General features: G+C 36.5%; 1 pseudogene; it reads right to left on the bottom strand.

The window, feature by feature from the left end:
* Positions 1-6,887: 6,887 nt before the first annotated feature.
* On the bottom strand, positions 6,888-25,892 carry LOC149005430 (cysteine-rich receptor-like protein kinase 19; annotated as a pseudogene).

Here is a 25,892-nt window from a genome sequence, read left to right as displayed (position 1 = left end):
CAGAGGGACTTCCACCACAAGAGGCCGCCAGCTCGGACTCACCTTTGACGGTTATAAGATGCGTCAGGGTCACACCATGAGGCAGCATATAACCATCATGTCTAACATGATTAGTGAGTTGAGCGCATGTGGGCGCCAGAAGACTGATGAAGAGCAAGTCTCCGTAGTCATCAGGTCATTGCCAAAAACTTGGGAGCATATGAAGATCTTCTTGACTCATGCTAATGAAGTCAAGACTTTTGATCAAGCTGCCAAGCACCTTGAGCTTGATGAGGATCGGATGTTGGCCGATGCCTCTCAAACTGATGTATTTACTGCTGAAGCTAGCACTAGTAAGGGTGCAGGCTTCAAGCACAAGAGAGAGAAAGCTCAACCTCAGTGGTCCAAGCAAAGTAACAAGGGTGGGAACAAAAACAAGAGTGGCCCCAAGCGTTCATGGCAAAGGAGTCCGGATCAGCGACCCGTACGGGGAGCACAAAGTGTTCCCCCCACGCTTCCTGACCACACACATCAGTGGGGCCCACGGTGAAAAACACTTTTTGAAAAAAATAAAAAAAAAAAGTTTTTTTTTCACCAGTGGGACCCACTGATGTTTGTGGTCAGGAAGCCATGGGGAAGCACTCTGTGCTCCCCCGACGGGGAGAAGATCCAGATTCATGGCGAAGGAGGGGGAATTGAGTAGTATTGCATTCTTTTCTTCTTCATTTCCTATCATATTTCCTGTAATTTTGTTTTGTTGTTTTTTGAGAAAAGACACGGTTGTAGATTAATTCTCAGATAAAATTAGATAGAAGAAACAGAAAAACTGAGTGATCCTAAGGATTCAGTGGAAAATATATAATTTTATCTTCATTTTCCAACTTTTAGTTATACTCAGATCTTTCCTCATCTTCATTTCAATATTTGAGTTGTAATCGATCAATCACTTCTTTTTTATATATATAAATTTTTGGTAAACTCAGGGAAAATCACTTCTTTTTTATGAGTTTACCAAATAAAAAAATAAAAAAAATTTAAAACCACCCTTTTTTTTTTGGGTTTTGGATTTTGGTTTTTGGAATGGAGAAACACAAGGTATACCTAACACTCAAAAGGTGAATTCATTTTTATGACCGTAGGGAAAAATGATAAGCACAAAATAACGAAACAGACACTCGATATGAAGTTGAATCTACTCATACACAATATTGTGTACAAGGTGATATACACAACATTATCAAACTAACCCAACAGAATTTTGATCATTTACTAGCGTCCCCATTTGCTTTGTTGCTCATTACTCAAATGGTATTATGCGGTTTACAAAATAATTTGACTATCACTTATAAAATTGAAAAATTTACCAACAAATTGATAGTATATTAAATTTCATTTTACAAACTTAGGGGCCATGTAGGGGACAAACAACTGGAAAAATGTGTTATGCAATCAAAATTTCTTAGTAATGCATTGAAAATTATATTGCAATTTGCAGTCATCTTTCTTGTTAATGGCAGCATCAAAGGTGTGAATAGATGATTTGCTTGTTGAGAGTTATCTCTCGTCAATGTTTGGTTTAGTTATAAAAATTCCTTCTCTCCACAAATAGAAAAAAAAAAATTCCTAAAAAAATAAAAAATAATTGATGATGAATATATAACCAAAATCGACATTTTTATCTTCTAATAATACATTTTCTCGTAGAATCTTCCCAATCAAAAAAATAAAATAACCAAATGTGAAAAAGACAAAAAAAATAAAAAATTCTACACGTTTACTTTGGTGACATTTAAGGGTCGACAGTAATGAATAAAAATTTAAAAATTATCTTCTTCTTTTTCAATTATTTTTGCTTGTCCACTTTTCGGAAGACTTGAAGTCAAAGTCTTTCCAAAGAAATTAAGAATGTCAGTGGCGATTAAGACTTGTAATTATTTATTTATTTATTTATTTTTTTTTTTGGAGTAGAAAGACTTGTAAGCAAGGTTTAAAGTATCGGTATCGCGTAGCGTATCGGTAAGGTGATTTTAAGAGACGTATTGTCATGTATCGAGTATTGTATCGTTCTGACTAATATATTTTAGTGTAATTCAATGGAGAGGCGTATCGATGTGTATCGTATCGGTATGATCAAATATGGATACGTATCGGTTAGTATCGTATGATATCGTGGGATACTTTAAACCTTGCAATCAAATAAACTTGTCCCTAAAAAATCAGATGTATTAATACGGAGAGGAGATAGTCTCCAACAAGGTTTAAAGTATCCCACGATACCATACGATACTAGCCGATATGTATCCATATTTGACCATACCTATACGATACACATCGATACGCCTCTCCATTGAATTACACTAAAATACATTAGTCAGAGCGATACAATACTCGATACATGACGATACGTCTCTTAAAATCACCTTACCGATACGCTACGCGATACCGATACTTTAAACCTTGTTTGATTGGATGGATTTTATCAAAATAAAGTTCAATGGTTATGACAATTTAACCCTAGTGAATCAGATGTGGAGTGCCTTAGCTTGGTGTATATGGAATACTAGGAATGCAGCACTATTTAGAGGGATCAAGGCCTCTATTATGCATACAATGACTATGTTCTCTTTTCTATATGCAGATATACAATCTCATATTATGAAATTCCAAAGGGCTCATGGGGAACCCTATCCAAGGCCTAGTCATAACATTTCTGAAGAACTTGCTCTTTTTCAAATTTTTGTAGATGGATCTTGAGACAGTACTTCAAACAAAGGAGGTAGAGGGTGCATCATGTGGGATTACAATGGTGGCTTTGTAGTAGCTTAAAGCAGATGTGGACTTAGTGCTTCAGCAACCTTAGTTGAACTTGAAGCCATTAGAGATGGCATTATTCTGGGCTCTTCTTTAGGAGCGGTTGATTTGCATATTCATTCGGACTATTTACCTGTTATTAGTGCCCTCCAAAGTCTCCAATCATCTTTAGATTGGACGTGTCTCAGTTTAGTTGTAGATATTTTAAAGCGTTGTTCTTTCTTTCCTAGGGTTTCTTTTAGTCATATTCCTAGAGTTGGCAATGGTTTTGCTGATTTCCTTGCTAAGGGTGCTTGCAGGTTATCTCTAGAGAGATCCTGGTGGGGTATACTACCTTTGTTTATTGTGGACTCCTCTCATTTGTATAGGTCCTCGGACCTAATCTCTTTCGTTTAATATAATAGTCGTCTTTTTGTTTTGGCCAAAAAAAAGACCCACCTGTAGATAATAATGTTAAAATGATGCTTAATGAATTTAAAGTGATAAAAATTTTCAAACCAACGAGGGTTGGTTCAAGTGGTAAGTAGCTTGGTCTGCTTAAGCAAGGTTCCGGTATCGAAACATTGTAGATGTAAAAAATCTCCACTGGGGGGGGGGGGACTCACCCACCACAGCCAGGTGTGTGACCCAGGTCGAATACTGGATTAGTCAAGGGCAAGCCTTGGAAACTGGGGTTGGCAAACGAGAAAAAAAAAAAGTGATAAAAATTTTCATATGAGGCCCCTCGCTACACTATCAGTTTACCACCTAAGTCCATCAGCAAAAAGTAGAGACGTTACTCGCTCGTCGGCGATCCTTACTCTGCGTCTAGGGTTACCCTGAAATAGGGTTTTTACCTCCAGTGTTGAGGGTTTTTCCTACGCTTTGGACTGCCTCTATCCCTGTCCGTCGTTGATCGGTGGTCATGGGTTGCTCGCAGATACACAATCTCATATTATGGAATTCCAAAGGACTCATGGGGAACCTTATCCAAGGCCTAGTCATAACATTTCTGAATAACTTGCTCTTTTTCAGATTTTTGTTGATAAATCTTGGGATAGTACTTCAAACAAAGGCGGTAGAGGGTGCATCATGTGGGATTATAATGGTGGCTTTGTAGCGGCTCAAAGCAGGTGTGGACAGAGTGCTTCAGCAACCTTAGTCGAACTTGAAGCCATTAGAGATGTCATTATTCTGGGCTCCTCTTTAGGAGCTCTTGATTTGCATATTTACTCGGACTGCTTACCTGTTATTAGTGCTCTCCATGGTTTCCAATCTTCTTTAGATTGGATGTGTCTCAGTTTAGTTGTAGATATTTTAAAGCGTTGTTCTTTCTTTACTAAGATTTCTTTTAGTTATATTCTTAAAGTTGGTAATGGCTTTGCTGATTTCCTTGCAAAGGGTGCTTGCCGGTTATTCCTCGATAGATCCTGGTGGGGTATACCACCTTTGTTCATTGTGGATTCTTCTCGATTGTATAGGTCCTATGACCTAAACTCTTTCATTTAATATATTTGTCGCTTGTTTGTTTTGGCCAAAAAAAAGGGCAAAAAGTAGAGACACTTCAAAACTATGTCAATTTGACCGCCACTATTTTTCTTTTAGAAAAAATGACAAGTATACCCTTCTTTATCTTGAAGTAGTGGTGATGCTGAAAACCTGTAAAAGTCTTTTCAAAATTGTATTTATCAAGCCTAGAAATTTCAAATTTATAAAACAAGCCCCTCTTGAAGAATCGACAAGATCCATGGTCGGCTAAACCCTTATTTTTTATGATTAAAGCTAAACCCTTCTTTCATACTCCCTTTGTCTCTTTATAGACTTTTTTTTGTCTCCCTATAGACTTTTTTGATTGTATATATATTTCTTTCATTCTTTGCTTTTCTAGTCAAGTCCAGATAGGATAACGACTCACATTTAATTTAGAATTTTTCTTACATCAGTTAGCTGGAAAAATCTTTTATACAGAGTCTTCTGAAGTATTATGATCATTTGCACCCATGATATACGCAATTTGACTTGACCCAAAGATTCTAAAACAATAATGGCAAACTTTCATATTCATGAGGACCCTATAGATAATACTACCAACATGATGTCCAACGCAATTGAAGTGATAGAATTTTTCATATGTGGCCCCTCATTATCGCTGAATCCGCCTAAATTAGGGGGGAAATTTTAGAGATGTTCCAACAATAATCAATGAAAAATAGACACTCCAAAACTCTGTTAAATTGGCAATTGCTAATTTTCTATTAGAATCAGTTTTTCGTTGGAAGAAAGGTATAACCCTGACATGTACCAATACTCATACCAATGGTGGTGTGAGAAAGTGGTGACCAAACCCAAGTACTGCGGAGAACCCAATAGATAGAGATTTGTTAGGGAGAGTGACTGAGACTGTCTAGAGGAGTTGTTCTATCCTAATGCGTGTCTGCCAATAGAGATCAGCATGTATGGAGTTAGAAGCATACTTGCACCTTGTTTTGTATCATTTTGCATTCATGCCTTGTTTTTGGATTGTGATTGTAATTATTATTTGTAAATGAACTACTTGCTGAGTTCTTTTGAGCTCACATTTAGGGACAACATTTTAGACTTTGAAGTAGGTGTAGATGACAGCAAGATATAGGACTACGAGTCCATGGCGAGTGATCCATACTGTCTATAAGATTTTGGTGATCACGAGCATTACGGTGAACATGTCCGTGTGATGACTTTGAGTACCAGGATTAGTCCAATCTTAGAGTTGGAGTGTCTCGTGTGAGAGACGGAGATCTTCTAATTTAGACTTTATCTTATGGACAAGGAAACTTATTACGAATAGTTTTTAAATTAGTTTATATACTTCTTCAATTCTATTCAGTTGTAGTGCATTAAATTCAATCTACCTTCCGCATTGATTTTAGAGTTTATTTCCACTATACTCTATACTTAGCTTCTATTTTGGTATCATTGATTCCGCACTCTAATATTCTTTTGTGACCCTTTTGAGATACATTCTTTGATTGCTTTCTCTAATAATATTTATACAATGATTTGCTCTTGCTCTTGATTATACTATTGTGCTATGTGGGAGGATGATTGTCATGAACTGATCTTCAGGGCTGTGGATCACATCTCCAGGTATTCCAGATAAGGTATCAGCTGGGGGATGTGATAAAGTGGTATCAGAGCCAAAGTTCTCGGACAATTCTAACCAAAGAACACAGTAGTGGAGCATCCTTGAGTCATAAATTCAAAAGTGACTCAAACTTTCTCAAAAGTGAATAATAGAAAACATCAGAGTAGAAACTTGTATAAATGAAGCATAATACATTATGTATGGATAATGTACAGTAACCATGGTGAAACAAATATACATTATATTGCAATGAAGGAAATACATTACACATAATAAGACAAGTGAAACAACTGAATTTCATTAATGGATTAGAGAATTTTTACAAGATGAAAAAGAAAATAAGTACATTTGATGACAACATAAAAAGAAATCCTAGAAACTATTTATCTACATGATCGTCTCGATGATCCGGTGCTACGATGATCTTTGAAAGCATGAATCTCGTCGTCTATTCTTGATAGCCTGTCATCGATCGCTATCATGTGAGCATCCCTCCTCTCAAGTATGGAAGCCATCGCTGACAACTAAGAAAATTTCCTCTTATTATTATTATTATATTTTTTGTGGGGTCATCTTCAAACCAGTCATAGTGACTTGGGGCCACCACTATACTACAAACCATTGGCCCAGGGAGGAGGTGGAAGGTGTAGGAGGGATGAAGATTCAAACCCATGACCTCCTTGGAATTATTGTATCTACGGAGGAGGCTGCCACCATTTTACTAGAAGCACATCCACTATAACGTCATAATAATAAAAATATAATGTCTCAAACTCCTAATAAGAAATTTCATTTTTTGTTATAACACTTCTGTTTGGGTAAGATTTGTTCTAACACTATAATGTTATAGTAAGATTTGTTCTAACACTATAACACTATAACACTATAATTAACGTGATTAATTTAATACGATTTACATTCATAATTCCCAATCTACTCATTTTTTGATGAAATTGTACCAAGCAGATGCTTGCCTAGTCCTCTGTTATCTAGACTAAATCATGTATTGGCAAATCTTATAGTGTTTAGACGCAAAGTTGCTACTGAGCATGAGAAGAACAATGGCCATAGTGGGTCTGTTTGACACATTTTCCTGAACACATAGGAGTCCAATGTGAATGCATCTAATTACTTCAGATCTATTGTAGTTTCCTCTCAAATTTTGATCTATTAATGAGAAAGCTGCTCCCTGCGACCATTTCATCCAAGCCTACAACAACGTATCGACACATACAGGTCAATCAAAACAAATTATCTGTATTTGCATACAATGGCACCAAAACACTCCATATATAGTTTTAGACTTCAGGTTTACTCAATTGGTTAGAGTGTTTTTCGCTTACATAGTTGAGAAGGCCACCCTCCATGCTTCCAGTTAATTGATCTGAACTTTTGTTTGTTCGGCCACTAATGATCTCTAATAGTAAGACCCCAAAGCTGAACACATCTGTCTTAACTGAGACTTGCCCATGCATTACATATTCCGGTGCCATATATCCACTGTATTGCATGCAGAATGATTAAGTAGTTTCTAGTTTAGAGGATGACTATAAGTTCACAATTATGTTTCTCCTAAGTAAATCAATTATAATTCTTAACTAGATATTCTTAAAAATGTCATCCAAAACTTCTAACAATAGTATGACTACTCAAAGAGCTTGAACTTACTATGTTCCAACAACCCTTCTAGTTTTCATTTGAGATTGGTCAGCTAAAAAGAACCTTGCCATACCAAAATCTGCGATTTTTGGATTCATCTCCTTATCCAATAAAATATTGCTGGCTTTTAGGTTTTGATGAATAATCTTTATTTGAGAGTCTTCATGAAGATAAAGAAGCCCTCGAGCAATCCCTTCAATGATATTGTAATGTTTTTCTCAACTCAATTGCAATCTTTCAATTGGGTCTATACATGTACATGAAAAAAAAATGGTGTAAAATTAAGACTCAAATCATGCAGTATATGCTCATCAATGTCAAAAATGAGGCAGTTATTTTCGGCAGTCCCCATAGATCCAAGTTCATAGAAAGGAAGGATCAGATTGTAGACTTTCCAATGGAATCTGTAGTTGGAGGATCAGACTTCAAGCCCCCCCCCCCCCCCCCCCCCCCAATTGGAAAATGGCCTTATCATATTCAAAGCTAGTTGCAATGGGATGCTTTGCAGCTCCTGAGGTTCAGGTTTAGTTGTGTGCCTTGTCCCTTCTTGTTATAGGGTGCTAGTATATTTGTTATTGTTGCTTTATCTTTTGATAAAGGAAACGGTGTTCTTGGGTGTACTGTAGGAAACTATTGTTGAGGTTTGAGTGTTTAGTTCCTCTGTGTCTACTTTCCTTTCTAACAATCAATAAATACTGATCATTTTCTTAATTAAAAAAAAAGTTAAAAAGAAAGGAAGAAAAGAGTCAAACCAAAATAAAGTGATCAAGACTCTTATTTGGCACGAATTCGTAGCTGAGCAGTTTTTCTTCTCCTTCAAGGCAGAATCCAAGAATTCTGACAATATTTCTATGCTGCAACTTGGCTGCTAATTTGACCTCATTTATAAATTCTATTGCACCCTGTCTAGAAGTTCTTGAGAGCCTCTTCACAGCTACTATTTGTCCCCTCAAAAGGTTTTGTCCCTAGGCAAAGTTAAGAGATATAAAACATAATGGCATCAATGTTGATTTTAACTTATCTTCATGTATGAAAAATTGAAACTACTTAGTGTAATATAGAATATTGAATAAGAAACATCAAGTAACCTTGTAAACAGTTCCAAATCCTCCTTCTCCGAGCTTATTTTCAGATGAGAAGTTGTCTGTCGAAGCTTTTATCTTATCAAAGTTGAATTGTATGCAGTCACCACTTGTAATCTCAAGCTGATAACCTTCATTTAAGCAAAATACATAAATCTAAATCTACTGAGTGAATATTTCACAAATAATATAGCGGTTCAATGAAAATAGATCCAAAGATGGGTGTTATGAATAGCACTTTAATAACTTTCCCAAGAAAAAGGTTACACCCAATAGTGGAGATAGTAGTGAGCCGTTCCTAGTCACACCCAGTTTCTTGATATTTAAGGATAGGAATAGATTTAAGAAAGGTCATCACGTATAAAAAATTTGTAAGACATGTTACATCAAAGAACTTCTGAAGGACAATAAAATTACAAACCAGCTTTTCTTACCTTCAACTTTGAGCTTCCTCCTCCGAACATATCGATGCAGGATGAAGATTATTATAACTGTAATAATTGTCGCTACATTAACAACTATGATAATGGTAATTTGAGTTGAGTGTCTCCGTGTACCTGCATAAATCAACAATAAACTTTTAAGTTTTTTGAATTTAATCTCTAATTTCATTGCTAAATTTCACACTTTCTTATAGTTGTAGTCATGGCTTTGGACTGTAATTGGATGGGTTGAGAAACCATTATATCTATAGAGATAAAATTTTAATTTGTGGGGATTAGGTTTTTGAGGTTTCTATATATGATCTTAATGTGGATACCATTGACTAGGCTTAGCTCACTTTATGAGATGGAGATGATGTACAGACTCACTATGTGTAACTGTTTCTTTGAGTTCTTCAAAAAGATAAAATGCATTCAGAAGAGATCAAAACACCATTAAAAAAACTGTCCTAAACCACCTCTTAACTTTAGTCAGCCTATTTATCGATTCAGAGACCTCGATGATCTGAATACCTCACAATCATCAAACCCTGAAACTCGATACGGAACATGCTAGCTTGGCAAAATTGGACTTCACTAATAACAGATAACAAAATCTAGAATAAAAATTCATTTCATTCAGATCAGGAGGTGTTTCTGAGAAAAATGAAGAGATATACATACCAGAGTTGACTATTGAGTTCGTGGATGGAGTTGTGGCAGATGATAGTCGATAGAAAGGAATGTTGAAGTCGTATCTTATGTTGCAACTTGGTTTTAGAATTCTCCCACTTTGTCTTGGATAGAGTAACTTAGGAACATCAACATTAACACTCCCGGTAAAGCAATAATTGCAGTCATTCGTAGTTATATCAGGAGTGCATTGGACTAATCCATAAATAGTATCAGATCCTGTATAATAGCTTGCTTCACCCGCTGCAAAGTAAATAGGAGTTGCAGCAAAATAATCATTAAGAGCTTGACTCACGAGCCCATGCAACAAATCTGTTGAATTTATCATAAACATCCACACAAGAACTCAAGAATTAATGTGGTTCAGCATTCATTGTGAAGCCTACATCCACGGCAGGAAAACCCCAATCAACTTTCTTCTGGGGTGAGGTTTCACTATCTTTAAATAGAAATGAGTAAGAGTTTTACAAAAAGTTAAATTCTAACTCCCCCTCTCTACTAGTCTCTTTATAGAGTTGGGAGACTAGCAAGTTACATTCATAACACTCCCCCTCAAGTTGGATCGAAAACATCATTTGAGGTCAACTTGCTCAATGCAATTTGAAACAATCCCTTTGACAAGGCTTTGGTGAATACATCTGCAAGCTGATTTTCACTTCTTACATAAGGGGTTTCTATAGTTCCATCCTGAACCTTCCCACGAACAAAATGACAATCAACTTCAATGTGTTTAGTTCTTTCATGAAACACCGGATTAGAGGCAATGTGTGTAGCCGCTTGATTGTTGCAGAACAACTTCATGGGTTTTTTAGAACCTCTCACCCCCAATTCTTGAAGTAGGGCACCAATCCAGACTAATTCACTAGTGGCAGACGCCATCGCTCTGTACTCTGCTTCTGCACTAGAACGAGCGACAACATTTTGTTTTTTACTTCTCCAAGAAACTAAATTTTCTCCTACGAATACACAAAAGCCAGTAGTTGATCTTCGATCAGTAGGATTGCCAGCCCAATCTGCATCGGCATATCCTTCAATATTTGTGTGTCCATTATTTTTCATGCAAATGCCCCTTCCTGGAGAAGACTTCAGATAATGTAATATATGATTAACCAATTCCATGTGCCCTTTGGTAGAATTATGCATAAACTGACTGACATAGCTCACTGCATATGCAATGTCAGGTCTAGTAATGGTCAAGTAAATCAATTTTCCAACCAACCTTTGAAAACAATTATTATCCTGCAATGGAGAATCATCATTAGTAACCTTACAAGTGTAATCCATAGGTGTGTTGGCTGGTTTCACACCCAATTTGCCAGTTTCCTTCAACAACTCAAGAACATATTTCCTTTGAGAGATGAATAATCCTTTACTAGACCTAGCAACTTCAATTCCAAGAAAGTATCGTAGTTGTCCCAAGTCCTTGATGTCAAAGGTCTTCTTCAAATATTCTTTGAGGGTATTGATTCCTTCATGATCATCTCCAGTGATTACAATGTCATCCACGTATACCAAAATTACTGTTGTGCCAGTAGAGGTTTTCTTCACAAACATGGAGGAATCTGATCCACCTCTAGTAAATCCAAATCTAATAAGAGTTGTACTTAACTTTTCATACCATGCTCGTGGTGATTGCTTTAGGCCATATATTGCTTTCTTCAATTTACAAGCAAGTCCATCTCATTTTTCTAATGGGTGGCTTGGAGGAATTTTCATATAAACTTCTTCTTGTAAGCTTTCTCCCCCAAAAAAAGGGTTTTTTCCCATTTTCCCATCCATTTGCAAAAGTGACCATCCACAATTAAAGCCAACCCAACACAACCCCTCTTTCAATTTCTTTTTAATTCAAAAAAAAAAACCCCCCTTTATAATCAACTCCATGGGTTTGAGCATATCCTTTGGCAACAATGCCTTACCTTATTTTTATTTCTCTAGAGTCCCATCACTCTTGAACTTGGTCTTATAGACCCAACGACATCCAACTGGATGTTGCTGCCACTTGGGAGTTGCACTATATCCCATGTTTTATTTTTATGAAGAGCTTCTAGTTCCCTCATTCATTAGCTTTCACCCATTTAGATGAATTTTTAGCTCAATCAATAAAATTGGTTGGCTGGCCTTATAGTCTTCAATGGCCGAAAGATATGCAAAATATTGAGGGGAGATATTATCATAACTTAAATGAGATTGGATTGGAAACTTAACTGTATGATAAGTGGTAAACTCGCGCAATCTTTCTTGAAGGCTGAGAGACTCGAGTAGATCGGGTGCTGGGAGTTGGTAGTTGTGTAATATTTTAAAGAGTTGGTGGTGAATATTCTACAATAGGAACATTTGTAGTTGCTTCACCATGTTGATTCTCACCAGTATCTTCAGTGACATCACCTCATAATAGTGCTACCTTCGGGAGGGCCGCCAAAACATTTTTTTCCATTAGCATCACCCCTTGCGGGAATTTTGCGGAATAATTGGTAATGGGACGGGAACAAATTCACCACGTAATCTCAGCTCCCACATGAGTTTGATGATTCCTCCCGCTAGAGAAGAACATCTGAGTTTCATCAAAAGACACATCCCGTGAAATAAAAAGTTTACTAGTAGATGGGTCAAAGCACTTATAACCCTTTTTAGTAGATGAGTATCCCAAAAACACACATTTGCGAGCACGATGATCAAGTTTATCACCACCCTGGGCATGAACATAAACAATGCAACCAAAAACTCGAAGATGAGACATCACGATAGGATGATCATATAGAATTTCTAAAGGTATCTTAAAAGTTCAAAAGTAGGATCGGGGGGGGACGGGTTGATTAAATAACACGACTTGTCTTGTGGCAAGGGCACAATAAGTCTTGGGAAGATTCCCATGAAATAACAAAGATCGAGTCACCTCAAGTAAATGCCTGTTTTTGCGCTCACGAATGCCATTTTGTTGAGGAGTGCCGCTATGAAGTTTGATGTAAGATTCCTAAACTTTTGAGATATGATTGAAAGGGCCTATTGGTGTATTCTGGTGTATTAATCCCATTATCTGTTCCGGCAAAACTTTAATGCAAGCCTGATACTGAGTAAAAACCATCTGACAAAATTCTTGAAACATCTGTAGTACTTCATTCTTGGAAGACAATAAATACAACCATGTAGCCCGAGATTTATCATCAACAAATGAAACAAAATATCTGAATCCATCTCTAGAGTCTATAGAATGCCAAACATCAGAATGCACTAGATCAAATAATGCATTTGAAACATGAGTACTATGTGGAAACGGCAATCTGTGTTGCTTGGAAAAATGGCAAGCATCACAACCAGTAGAATTAAAAAATAAATCAGGATTTAAAGATTGTAAAATCCTATCAGAAGGGTGACCCATACGCCAATGCCAAAGTTGAGATTTCTCATGATTACTCATAGAAGTCAATGCAGTAGTTGTAGGATCTAACATATAGAGTCCATTTTGCAGTCTACCTTCACCAATCATTGTCCCTGTTAAATTGTCTTGGAACACTACTTTGTCCTTTGAAAAAATCACATTACAATTTAAACTTTGAGTAATTTTACTAACCGATAACAAATTCACAGATAACGATAGCACAAATAATGAATCAGTCTTGGTTGAAAATAAGTTCAATGTCCCTTGACCTTGGATTGGGACAGTAGTACCATTGGCAATAGTAATAGGAGGATAAGATGGTAACTTATCAGTACTCAAATCAGACAAAAGAGTGGTAGATCGACACATGTTATCGGTTGCACCCGAATCTACTGTAAATGAATTCTGAAAAGTAGAGAGAGCAAGAGTAGTACCATGAGACTGACTGAAGTTCTGCAATAAAGATATAATTTTTTCCAAGAGAGTGTTGTATTGCTAAAGAACTTGCCATGGGAAGATCTCCGTACGAACCCATAATATCATATACCAATAGAACAAAATCTCCTCGATCCAATACTTCCACTGAGTCTGGAACGCCCAAAAACCTTAAAACCACTTAACCCCGTACAAAACACTTTCACACAAAATCCTGTGGAAATAACTTGTATGGTACCAATTTGAATAAAACAAAATATTTTTTTTTTCCTCCACCGATTTTTTTTTGCACTACTTCACACGTTCCTTCCACTCACACAACCTTCTTTTAAAAAAATCCAAAAAAAAAAGAAAATCAAAAAAACTGGATGGGCGTCTCTTCTTCCGGCCTCCTTCTTTCTCTCTCTCTCTCTCTCTCTCTCTCTCTCTCTCTCTCTCTCTCTCTCTTTTTTTTTTTTTTATTTTTTTTACTTTAACGATCAAAAACCGGATCAACGATCTAAAGCCAGATCCTTTCATTTTTTTTTTTGATTCGATCTAACAAAGCACAAAGAAAGGAAAATAAATAAAAGAAACGTCACGATTCTAGTATTTAAAATCGTACCTTTGACCAATCAATCAAAACCTTCATTGTTCTCCTGCCACATATTTTCTCATGATTCTAGATCTCCACACAACTCGACAACAATCTATCGAACCTTGCTCTGATACCATGTTGAATTTATCATAAACATTCACACAAGAACTCAAGAATTAACGTGGTTCAGCATTCATTGTGAAGCCTACATCCACGGTAGGAAAACCCCAATCAACTTTCTTCTGGGGTGAGGTTTCATTATCTTTAAATAGAAAGGAGTAAGAGTTTTACAAGAAGTTAAATTCTAACTCCCCCTCTCTGCTAGTCTCCTTATAGAGTTGGGAGACTAGCAAGTTACATTCATAACATTGACACTGTTTGATTATACTTGTCCAAGTTTGTAACATTTTTTGGAGCAGGAACTTGATAGAATGGTTCTTGTTGCAGAACTGAGAAGAAGGATTGGTTTGCGTAGCGTAACATACAGTTATCATAATAAGCCACCGCTGCGGTGTTGTTGGGGGCAAAGTGATTTGATCACTGTACTTGCCGTCTCTACGCAGTTCTGACAATCTATGGATGTGAGATTGCCTCTACAAAGAAAGAGACCGTAGATCTCATATGAACCATCGCCGACGGTGGTGTTATAGAATCCGGTGCCGGACTTAGAATTAATGTTAGAAGATAGAGATTGGAGGAGGAGCTCGGGGTTGGCTAAGTATGTGCTGCTATTAACCCCTAGGGGTGGCTCAGTTGGCAAAGCCCACCGCTTTCACATAGGAGGTCAGAGTTTGAATCCCCTCGGGGCCAGGGGCGAAGCCCGCCTATATTAATTATATAAAAAGCGCTTTGAGGATGTAATCGTGGTGCGCGCAAGTTGGCCCGGATGAACCTCATTCCAAAAAAAAAGTATGTGCTGCTATTTGCAGTAAGATTACCATATGAAAGATAAGCGCTTTCACATAGGAGGTCAGAGTTTGAATCCCCTCGGGGCCAGGGGCGAAGCCCGCCTATATTAATTATATAAAAAGCGCCTTGAGGATGTAATCGTGGTGCGCGCAAGTTGGCCCGGATGAACCTCATTCCAAAAAAAAAGTATGTGCTGCTATTTGCAGTAAGATTACCATATGAAAGATAAGCACAAGAGTATTTTATAGCATATGAAAGATAAGCACAAGAGTATTTAATTAGACTGGCAGTGATGGTAGTTGCCGGCGGCATATGAGAAGGAGAATTGGAGAAACCAAAAGGAAGAGTGGTCGTCTGTAAGCCATCACCATAAATTTTTAAAGTGCATTATCTCCAGTGACATTTAAATTGCTAGAGTTTATCTCCTCTCGTACATCCATTTGATAAAGAGACCACAACCTATCGTTGTTGTTAGAAAGGCTCAAAACATTGGTATGCGTATGACAAAATCGCCAAGGGGTAAGCCGGATGGGGAACCCAAAATCTCCCCATGGGAGTCTAGGTTTTAACTGCTCAACTAACTTATCATTGGGAAATCTTGCTAAGCTGTTGGGTCTAAAGTAGTGGTGCGTGTGGTGCCTAGCGTGCATGGATGGACGTCACATGAATTCTATTAAATCTCAACCGCAAAAAGTGAGCAGCAAACTATAGCAACTTGAGTGAAGTAAATTTTTCCTTAATCAGAATCCAACCATTCTTTGTCATGTCCATCCACTATAAATACCACCACCAGACACACCAGCCTAGCAAAAAATTCCATTATCTGACTTATGAACTAATCATAAATGATACCATAAGCTAACACGCTCCCCTTTGAAAATAGAATATTCATTTACAGAAAAGATAACAAGAGACCACAGGTCAGCAACCCATAAATGGCACAAAGAATATTCATTTTTTTAGAAAGAAAAAAAGACCCCAAGTCCGTACGAAAAAGCTTGAGTCATGTGAGCCATCAAGCCGAAATTTTGACCGTTAGATTCGGTAATTCCGTCAAGATATTGATTTCAACCGTCGAATTTTGACGGTCAAGATTGAAATTTCAACCGAAATTTGGATCCTACTACTGAAATTGTATGACTTGATAATGCGCAGGACTCAAGCACGACCCAGGTCCGCAAGTCGAGATTGAAATTTCAACCGAAATTTGGATCCTACTACTGAACTTGGATGGCTTGATAATACGCAGGACTCAAGCACGACCTAGGTCCACAACCCATAAATTGCGCTGAGATGAAATCTGAAGTCTAAACGTAATGGTAATCAAGAGTCTAGATTCAAAGTAAACGGTGAAACTTGACAGGTTTTATTTTGTTGTATTCTAAAATTTGCGTGCTATACATGACCAGAATTTCGTGATTAGAAAGTCTTGAAGAGATTTCAGGGAGTTGAATGAGTCAATGAGAGTGGGGCTGTTGGGGGGTAACATGTTATTGTAGAACGTGGCAATTAAGTTACCCTACTCCAAATAATTTCCAGAACCATATGTCAATCGAATTTGATTCTTTGCTTTGCCTTGATTTCCCTTCTAGGGCAAATATGATTTACTCTCAATTATGCCTCTTAGTTCTTTTTGGTATCAATTATCATTCTATATTATGAGATTTTTTTCATTATTTTAAGTTATTTGACATTTATTATCGGTTTTATTTTTACTTAAAATAATAAAAAATTTTCTAAAATTCATAATGAACTTTTTGTCTATCATGAATTATGGTGAGAATTTCATTCTTTTCATTTATGCACAAGTTTATTTAAAATCTTATGGTTAATATGAAGGTAAAATAGTAAATACATATTTTTTTAATAAAAATCATACTTTTTCCCTCTTTTATCACTTGCTCATTATTATTTACTATCAATTTTTATTTAGACACCAAACTTATTTTTCATTCCATAATTTATTTTTAACAAAATTCACTAAATCATTTTTCATTATTGACCAATAATGAATTATGGTACTTATTTCTTTTAAATAGGCATAATAGAGAATGAGAATTGATACCAAAAAGAGCCTTGGTTTTCTTGATTTGCCCCTTAACTCTATTTGTTCGGAGGCCTTCGACAACGAATTCACTCTTTTTTTCTTCTTCTTAAATCAATTTCCATTCAATACCTTTCTGACTTTTCGTTTTGACGTAGGCTTACCAATACTTTAACATTGGTAGGAGGGGCCTTTGGAATTCAAAATTCTTGTCATATCAGTTCCAATTTCTTTAATGATCAAGACATATTTTATCATAATCTTCTAGTTTGCCGATGTGGACTTCAATGTATTTAAAAGAGAAGTAAAAAGACAGTGGACGAACGAAAATTATATAGGGTACTGTATCTTCTTACTATTGGTCTTTGTCATATCTGTTTTATATCGTCCGCTTCTTGCTTGACTTTGATTTTCAATATCAAATACTGATGGAGACCAAGTTTTTTCCTAATTTTCCTTTTATAGTGCCTCTCAATCAATGATATATTAGAATGTTATATGAATTGGGGGATCTTTACTAAAATAAAACAAAAAGAATACGAAGACCGAGTTTCCGGTAAGTAATCATAATATTCATTTCCATTATATTAAGGCAACATTCAATATCGTAAGATATCTTTTTCTTTTTATTTGTAGTCGAAGAGGGAATTTTTTAATTTCAATCAAAAATTTTTTATCAATCAAATAGTAATATTGGGAGAAAGGATCAAAAAAATTAGTTGAGTGATACTGATTGAGTCGGCTTTCTAGATTATATATAAACTGTCAATACGGGGTTATGTCATTTTTTCCTAATTTTCCTTTCTTAGTGCCTCTCAGTCAATGATATATTAGAAGGTTATATGAATTGGGAGATCTATACTAAAATAAAATAAAATGAATTGGAAGACCGAGTTTTCGGTAAATAATCATGATACTCATCTCCTTTATATTAAGGCAACATTCAATATCATAAGATATCTTTTTCTTTTTATTTGTAGTTGAACATATATTGAGGGAATTTTTTTAATTTCAATCAAGATTTTTATGTCAATCAAATAGTAATATTGGGAGAAATGATCAAAAGATTAGTTGAGTGATACTGACTGAGTCAGCTTACTAGATGATATATAAACTGTCAGTACGGGGTTATGTCATTTTCCTAATTCCTTTCTTAGTGCCTCTCAGTCAATAATATATTAGAAAGTTATATGAATTGGGAGATCTCTACTAAAATAAAACAAAAAGAATTGGAAGACCGAGTTTTCAGTAAATAATCATAATACTCATCTCCTTTATATTAAGGCAACATTCAATCTCATAATATATATTTTTCTTTTTATTTGGAGTTTAATTTCAATCACGATTTTTTGTCAATCAAATAGTAATATTGGGAGAAAGGATCAAAAAGATTAGTTGAGTGATACTGATTGAGTCGGCTTTCTAGATGATATATAAACTGTCAATACGGGGTTATGTCATTTTTTCCTAATTTTCCTTTCTTAGTGCCTCTCAGTCAATGATATATTAGAAGGTTATATGAATTGGGAGATCTATACTAAAATAAAATAAAAAGAATTGGAAGACCGAGTTTTCGCTAAATAATCATGATACTCATCTCCTTTATATTAAGACAACATTCAATATCATAAGATATCTTTTTCTTTTTATTTGTAGTTGAACATATACAGAGGGAATTTTTAATTTCAATCAAGATTTTTTTGTCAATCAAATATTAATATTGGGTGTTCGAAATAGAAAAGGTCAAAAAGATTAACTGAGTGATACTGATTGAGCAGTTTTCTAGATGATATATAAACGGTTATAGGGGGTAGTGTCATTTTTTGGGAACCGGTTTTATTTTCTAGTCCACCAAAAACAATATTAGTAATATATCAATATTTTGGCGATATATCGTAGAATATCGCCGAAATTTTGGCAATATTAGTAATATATCACCGAAATTTCAGCGGTATTCTGCAATTTCAAAATTCGGTGGCCGTTTCAGTTTGCCTTTCACTGAAATGGGGGAAATTTGGTGAAATTCACTGAAAAATTGTACATTGGTCAGGATATTCTCAGGTACCTCCTTGGCACAACTAGTTGCACATCTGAAACTGTTACACACCATGGTGGGAGTACCACTGTTCCCGACCCTACTCATGTGGATGCCAAGACCAACTTGTCATGAGCTGGATCATCTCCAACTTATCACTTGACATTTGCCCTATGTTGTGGGTCTTGAAACCTCTAGATACATAAATAGTTGTTGCAATCTAGATAGTTGTTGGAGATAATGTTTCAAAATCTCGTAGTTTATCTCAAAGTTCTACTATAAAATAGTGCAATTATACATGTAACTATTATAAATAATATTGATTGTGGATATCCATCACCCCCCCCCCAATAGACAATACTTCCAATTGAAGATCTCAACTACTTCAGTATATAATCTTGGTGTATCACATTCCCTTCGTAATTGAAGATTACAATGATCTCAACACGCAATATTCAGTCAATATTTTCATTCTATGCACCTTCTACCTTGGGCGGCAATCTATCTTTCCATATCAAGAATATCTTATTGTGTGCAAGAATCATATATTGTATTTCCATATCAGAGTAGATGCTCCTTCTACTATAAATATGTAATGCATTCAACTGAATGAATCACTTCTGATTGATCTTGTTCTAGTTTTCTTCTTGCCCTCTGATATATTCTCTTTATTTTATAACACGTTATCAACACGATTCCGTTCGAAGTAGTCATGTTTTGAGCACAAATCTGTAGTAGTAATTATGTACAACTCCGCTCGAAGTAATCGTGTTTTGAGCACAAATCTGTCGTAGCAATTGTGTACAACTCCGCTCATATTAATTGTGTTTTGAGGTAAATTTTGATATTAGTTTTTATGTTCAAATATTCTTTTTATTCTTCATTACTTCAAATATTAGAAGATGCACTTATTATTTAATGTTTACATGAAATTTAATTTGATCTTTTATTCCTTTTTTATATTAGCTTACATCATGTCAAATCTTACGAAATTGGAGTTTGCGGCCCTCGATATAACGGGCAAGAATTACTTGTCATGGGTCCTTGATGTTGAGATCCACCTTGACGCTAAAGGTCTTGGAAATGCAATTATGAAAGAAAAAGATGCATCCAATTAAGATATGGCGAAGGCCATGATTTTTCTTCGCCATCATCTCCATGAAGGATTGAAAGCAAAATATCTGACTGTGAAAGATCCACTTGAATTGTGGATCAATTTAAAAGAAATGTACGACCACCAAAAGACAGTAATCCTACCTAAAGCTCGCTATGAATGGATGCACTTGAGGTTGCAAGATTTTAAATCTGTAAGCGAGTACAATTCTGCAGTTTTTAAAATTAGTTCTCAGTTGAAATTATGTGGAGAAATTATTACTGATGAGGACTTATTAGAAAAAACCTTTTCAACTTTTCATGCTTCAAATGTGTTGTTACAACAACAATATCGTGAAAAGGGTTTTAAGAAGTATTCTAAATTGATCTCATGCCTCCTTGTGGCTGAGCAGAATAATGAATTATTAATGAAAAATCATGAAGCTCATCCTACTAGTTTTGCTCCATTCCCTGAAGTGAATGCAACAATTCATGATAAGCATGAAAGAAGACAAAATTATAATCGTGGTCATCCAAGAGGTACATTATCTATTGATGGACATCCAGAGGGAGTGTTATAAATAATATTGATTGTGGATATCCATCCCTCCCCCCCCCCAATAGACAATAATTCCAATTGAAGATCTCAACCACCTCAGCATATAATATTGGTGATTCACATTCCCTTCTTAATTGAAGATTACAATGATCTTAACACGCAATGTTGGCAGTCAATATTTTCATTCTATGCACCTTCTACCTTGGGCGGCAATCTATCTTTCCATATCAAGAATATCTTATTGTGTGCAAGAATCATATATTGTATTTCCATATCAGAGTAGATGCTCCTTCTACTATAAATATGTAATGCACTCAACTGAATGAATCACTTCTGATTGATCTTGTTCTAGTTTTCTTCTTTATCTTTGATATATTCTCTTTATTTTATAACAGTAACAAAAAATTGAAATTATAAGAAAATTTATCTTATATCTTTTACTTAAAGATAATCAGTACCTTTCATCAATAACTTGATGACATGAAACTTTTCATACCGTGGACAGGTTTTTTATTTTGAAGGTTGAACCACGTAAAACCTTCCTTGTGTTTCTTCTTCTTGTTCTCCTTTTCTTCATTATATGAGAAAGTTAGTTTTGACATCATATTAGAATGAGTTCTTGGATGCACTGAAATCAGTCGGATAAGCTGCTACGTCTGAAGTAGCAGTGTATCGCTTGATATGGGTTGGTGTGTTGAACTCAAGGAACGAAGTTTCACCCCATATCACCAGTTCGCTGGGTAGCGAACCGGGCGATATGGAGATATGACATACATATAAATAGGGAAAATTACATGATTAGCGGCTTTTAGGTTTCCCCTTAAATAAAATAGCCAATCAATGTTTCACTTTACAAAACTAGCTAAAATTGAGTTTGCATTTACAAAACTAGCCAAAATAGTTTTTTTCCACCTCTTTGGACATTCTTTCCCCTAAATTTGACCATACCGGCATAGGGGTGAAAATGTCCAAAGGGTATGAAAAATAATGACTTTTCCCTTTTGGACAAAATAGTGATTTTCCCACTCGATGTGATCAATTTTAGGGGTAAAAAATGTCCAAAAAGGTGAAAAATTAATATTTTGGCTAGTTTTGTAAATGCAAACTCAGTTTTGGCTAATTTTGTAAAGTGAAACATTGAGTGGCTATTTTTGTAAAGAGAGACCTAAAAGCAGTTAATCACGTAATTTTCCCCATATAAATATGTTTCATTCAGCGGGGCCCATAACATAACATGATTTAAATTCAGTCATTTTTGAGGTGTCGCTCACGGGAAGAAATCAAGGAACGGGTGTGTCATGTGTATGTCAAATTGTCAATGTCATTATCACTTCCTCATACACGTGTCTCCTTTTTATTTATTTCATTTTCACTTCCCTAGTCCCCACCCAACTTTACTTCTTCTTCTACAAATTTCTACAGTTCTACTGTGTTCGCTTATACAGGGTTTCGACAAGGGTTTTGATGCAGGGTTTCAACGCAACTAGATCCGAAGCTAAGATCTCTTAAAGCAGACGAGAATCGGAATTGACTTTCATTGGCTCTGGCGTGTCTTCTATTTTCAAAGGCGAAGACAACCCTAGCACCACTAGCTCTATTGAAATTCCTAGTAGTAGCAGCAACTGTAGTTCTGGCGAGATTCAGGCTTCCATGGTTGAAATCGTGAAGTATATAGGAGATTCCGGCTTCCGTGGTTCCTACATTTCTAGTCGAGTGACGTGGGGGTTCACTTCCATTATTGGTCAACGGCCGGAGTGGAGGACGTCGTCTCCATAATCGTTTCTATCCAGGTCTTATGATCGTGAAAATTTGCTATTCTCAGCGAGATATTGCTAGTTCAGTGAGAAAAGGCGAGATATCGCCGATAATTCGGTGATATCCTGCAGATATCGGTTTCGGGCACCATTTCGGTTTGCCACTTACTGATATCACTGAAATTTGGCGATAAAAAGTTCCATGATTGAACTGTTGAAGTTTAGTACGAAGCTTGTCAAAGAAAATAGACACTGTTAGAATTGTTTTTCAGTTCTTGTTTTCATTTAGGAAAGAAAAAAATTAGGTTAAGTGATCAGCGATTGCATCGTGATCTGTGTTCTGAGATCTCGTAGATGCATTGTTAAAAAAAATAATAATAAAATAATAATAAAATAAAGAAACGAGAATCTAATCTAAGTTCGATCCAATCGCCACTCTCTTTGGCGAGTACGGTCGCCATCTCTTTCCAGTCACTGTTTGAGTTGCTGCAAGAAAAAGAGAAAATCGCATTATTCCACATCCAGTTTGCCAACCAGAAAACTTACCCTCGTTATTACTTTTGGATCTTTATTATAAAAATTAAAGAGAGAGAGAGACAGAAGGAGAGGATTTTTTGTTGTTTTGTTTGCAGGTATGGGTAGGGGTGTAAATGGATAACCGAAATCCACTTTCGAATTCGCATCCACATCTGTTTAGGGGTATTCGAATCTATCCGATTACTAATAGGATGCGGATATGATATGCCCTTTTCTTACCGATTATTATCCGTCCGATAAAATTATTCGATTAAGTTACTTATTTAGATTTATTATTCTTATTTTTATAAATTTTTACCCATGATATGACTATTTTTTTAGATTTTCTACTAAAATAGCTACCAAAGTTGTTAAATTCTTAAATTTCAAACCTAACCCTCACAAATAAAAGGGTAAAGATGTAAACTTGTATCAATCTGTATTCATGCCCATTTAGAAGAATCTACTTAAGAAAATAAATATCTAATTATCATCCGATTCCGACAGAATCCGTCTAAAATTTGATAGGATATTATCTGAATCCATTTGAATATAATAGGATGCGGATATGGTATTACCACTATCCAATCCGAATCTGTTCGCTTACACCCCTAGGTATAGGAACGTTCGGACGTCACGTCTCATATTAAGAAAATAAATTTCAAGAAAGAGCACTTCTTTGGTCTAATACTTTTTTATTAGGAGTTATATGCTCTGAAGTTTAAACAAGAAAATTATCTCTCTCGTCCCCAAAAGAGGGCACCTTCAAGAAGTTTCTCATTTTTGTCCAATTAGTCTTTATACCTGATGCGACCAAAATCTGCTCAGCCCTTAGATCACTGATGAATGACCTGCAAAACAACGTCAGACGTGGCCCGACCGTGGGGGTCGGGAGGCTACCTCCGAAGGCTAAGTCAGTTAAGGAACTGATCACACAGCTTTGGCAAGTTGCAGCGCTTTAATTTGAATACTATTATTGGGAATACGATTCAGTTACCTTCTTTGTACGTAGGTTAAGGTTTATATAGTTTTTACCTTCCAATCCCAACCGTTAGATACGTTCGAGCCTTTTTCTTGGTAGCTGTCAGATCTTTACAGTTAAGCTTCCTTAGCGGAGTAGTGGGTGAATTCCCTTATTCACACGATCTCTTGCCCTTAGTGCCTAGCAGTTACCATTTTCTGCATGATTGCCACTTCCATGAGTGGTAACAACCACTTCTTGATGGGTTGTCTATCCCGAGTTTCACAGATTCGTGTTTGCCTTCGGACGTGCAAGGTTCCTTCCTTATCACGCTATCGTTTAATCTGGCTCGTTTGAACCCAACATGGTCGGGTGGCTCTTGACCGGAGTTAAGGATTGAACCGAGGATGAACTCGTATCATGAGCCCCCCAGACCAGGCGTTCAGAAACACCGAGGGCTTGGTTTGTCTTACGCCGAACAATAGTTGTTCTGATGGAGAATCCGAACGGTCTGTCGCTTGCTTGAACGTCAAATCGCATTTATTATGTTGCGTCATTGTTTTCCTTGGGCGACTCAAACGTCTTCGTTTTTTACACGGGGCCACCACGTGTCTACTCCAGCCGCGATCATCATTGACTTCATTCGAAACGACAACTTTTTTCCTTCCATCGCCGGTTTTGATTTGATTTTGCTTATATATTATTCTCGAAATGTCTCCCAATCACGATTGTTGATTTAGGTTGATCCTGACCGTACACGCAGTTGCTTCTTTGCCTATTTAAAATCATCCACCTTTTTCAAATTTCATTCTCTTGCGTTTCGAACTTCGTCGTTATTTCTTCTGCGCTCTGCAAGTCTTTTGCTCTTCAAGCCTTCTTCTTCTCCGGTGAACAAGTAAGTTCATTGACTCTTTTCTGCTTTCCTTACTTATTTTTCTTCGGTTACTTCACTAGCATTCAAACTTTCTTTTTATTTTAACTTAGAAGTAAGGGCCAAACCCTCCTTGAAATGGGTAGTGATAGATCCTCTGATAAGGGTTCCTCTGGGTGAAATGCTGATCAGAGAGATTCCGGTGACGAGGCTACTACTTTTGCCTCCGCCAAATTGTCTGGTGATGGAGGCAATAGGATAATTGGTAGGTGGCTTGAAGAAGGGAATAGAAAGAAGAAATCTAAAGGGCTAACCTTGCCTTTTTATTCCAAAAAACCACAATCTTCAAAATATGCTGCCAAAGCTTCCTGAACGTTCAAGAGATTTGCTCAAGGTCCGGGTTATTTTGTCTCTGAGTATACTGACGTTGAATTGATGTCTACTACCGATTATTACTCCTTTCCTCCATCTTATTTCCTTTGGATTCCTAATTCCAACGAAAGAGCTAATTCCAATCCACCGGATGAATTCTTGCTTTACCTAGATATCATTGAAAGTGGTGTTAGGCTTCCATTCTTTAATCCTTTATTTTCTGAGGTTTTGAACCATTGGGAGATTTGCCCTGGAATGCTCCTCCCGAGCAGCTGGCATCACATCGTCAATTTTCTTGGGCTTTGCTATGAGCTCTCAATTGAGCCTTCCATCAGTTTGTTTTGCCATATTTATACCATGTCCAAATCCAATCCTCCGGGTTGGGTTTTTCTTTCCAAGCGCAACAATACAGATTTGGGCTGGTCGGGAGGCATCTTGGCCGAGGGTACCTGTCCTTCCAATCACAAAGGATGGCGGCACTGGTATGTTTTCTGTCAGGCGCCTATATCCGACCTCAATTTCCTGATTGCCTGGAATAAGGTTGATTCCTATACTGAAGCAAACCGTGCTATTCCATTGTCTTCCGATGATCAAAAGTTTGCCCAGAAGATCAAGTCGATCGAGTGGTGTCAGGAGATTCAT

This window comes from Hakea prostrata, chromosome 9 (genome assembly GCF_041222555.1).
Source record: "Hakea prostrata isolate BN-2017 chromosome 9, UWA_Hpros_2, whole genome shotgun sequence".
NCBI classification, from domain to species: Eukaryota; Viridiplantae; Streptophyta; class Magnoliopsida; order Proteales; family Proteaceae; genus Hakea; species Hakea prostrata.
This window is presented reverse-complemented; position numbering and strand designations above follow the sequence as displayed.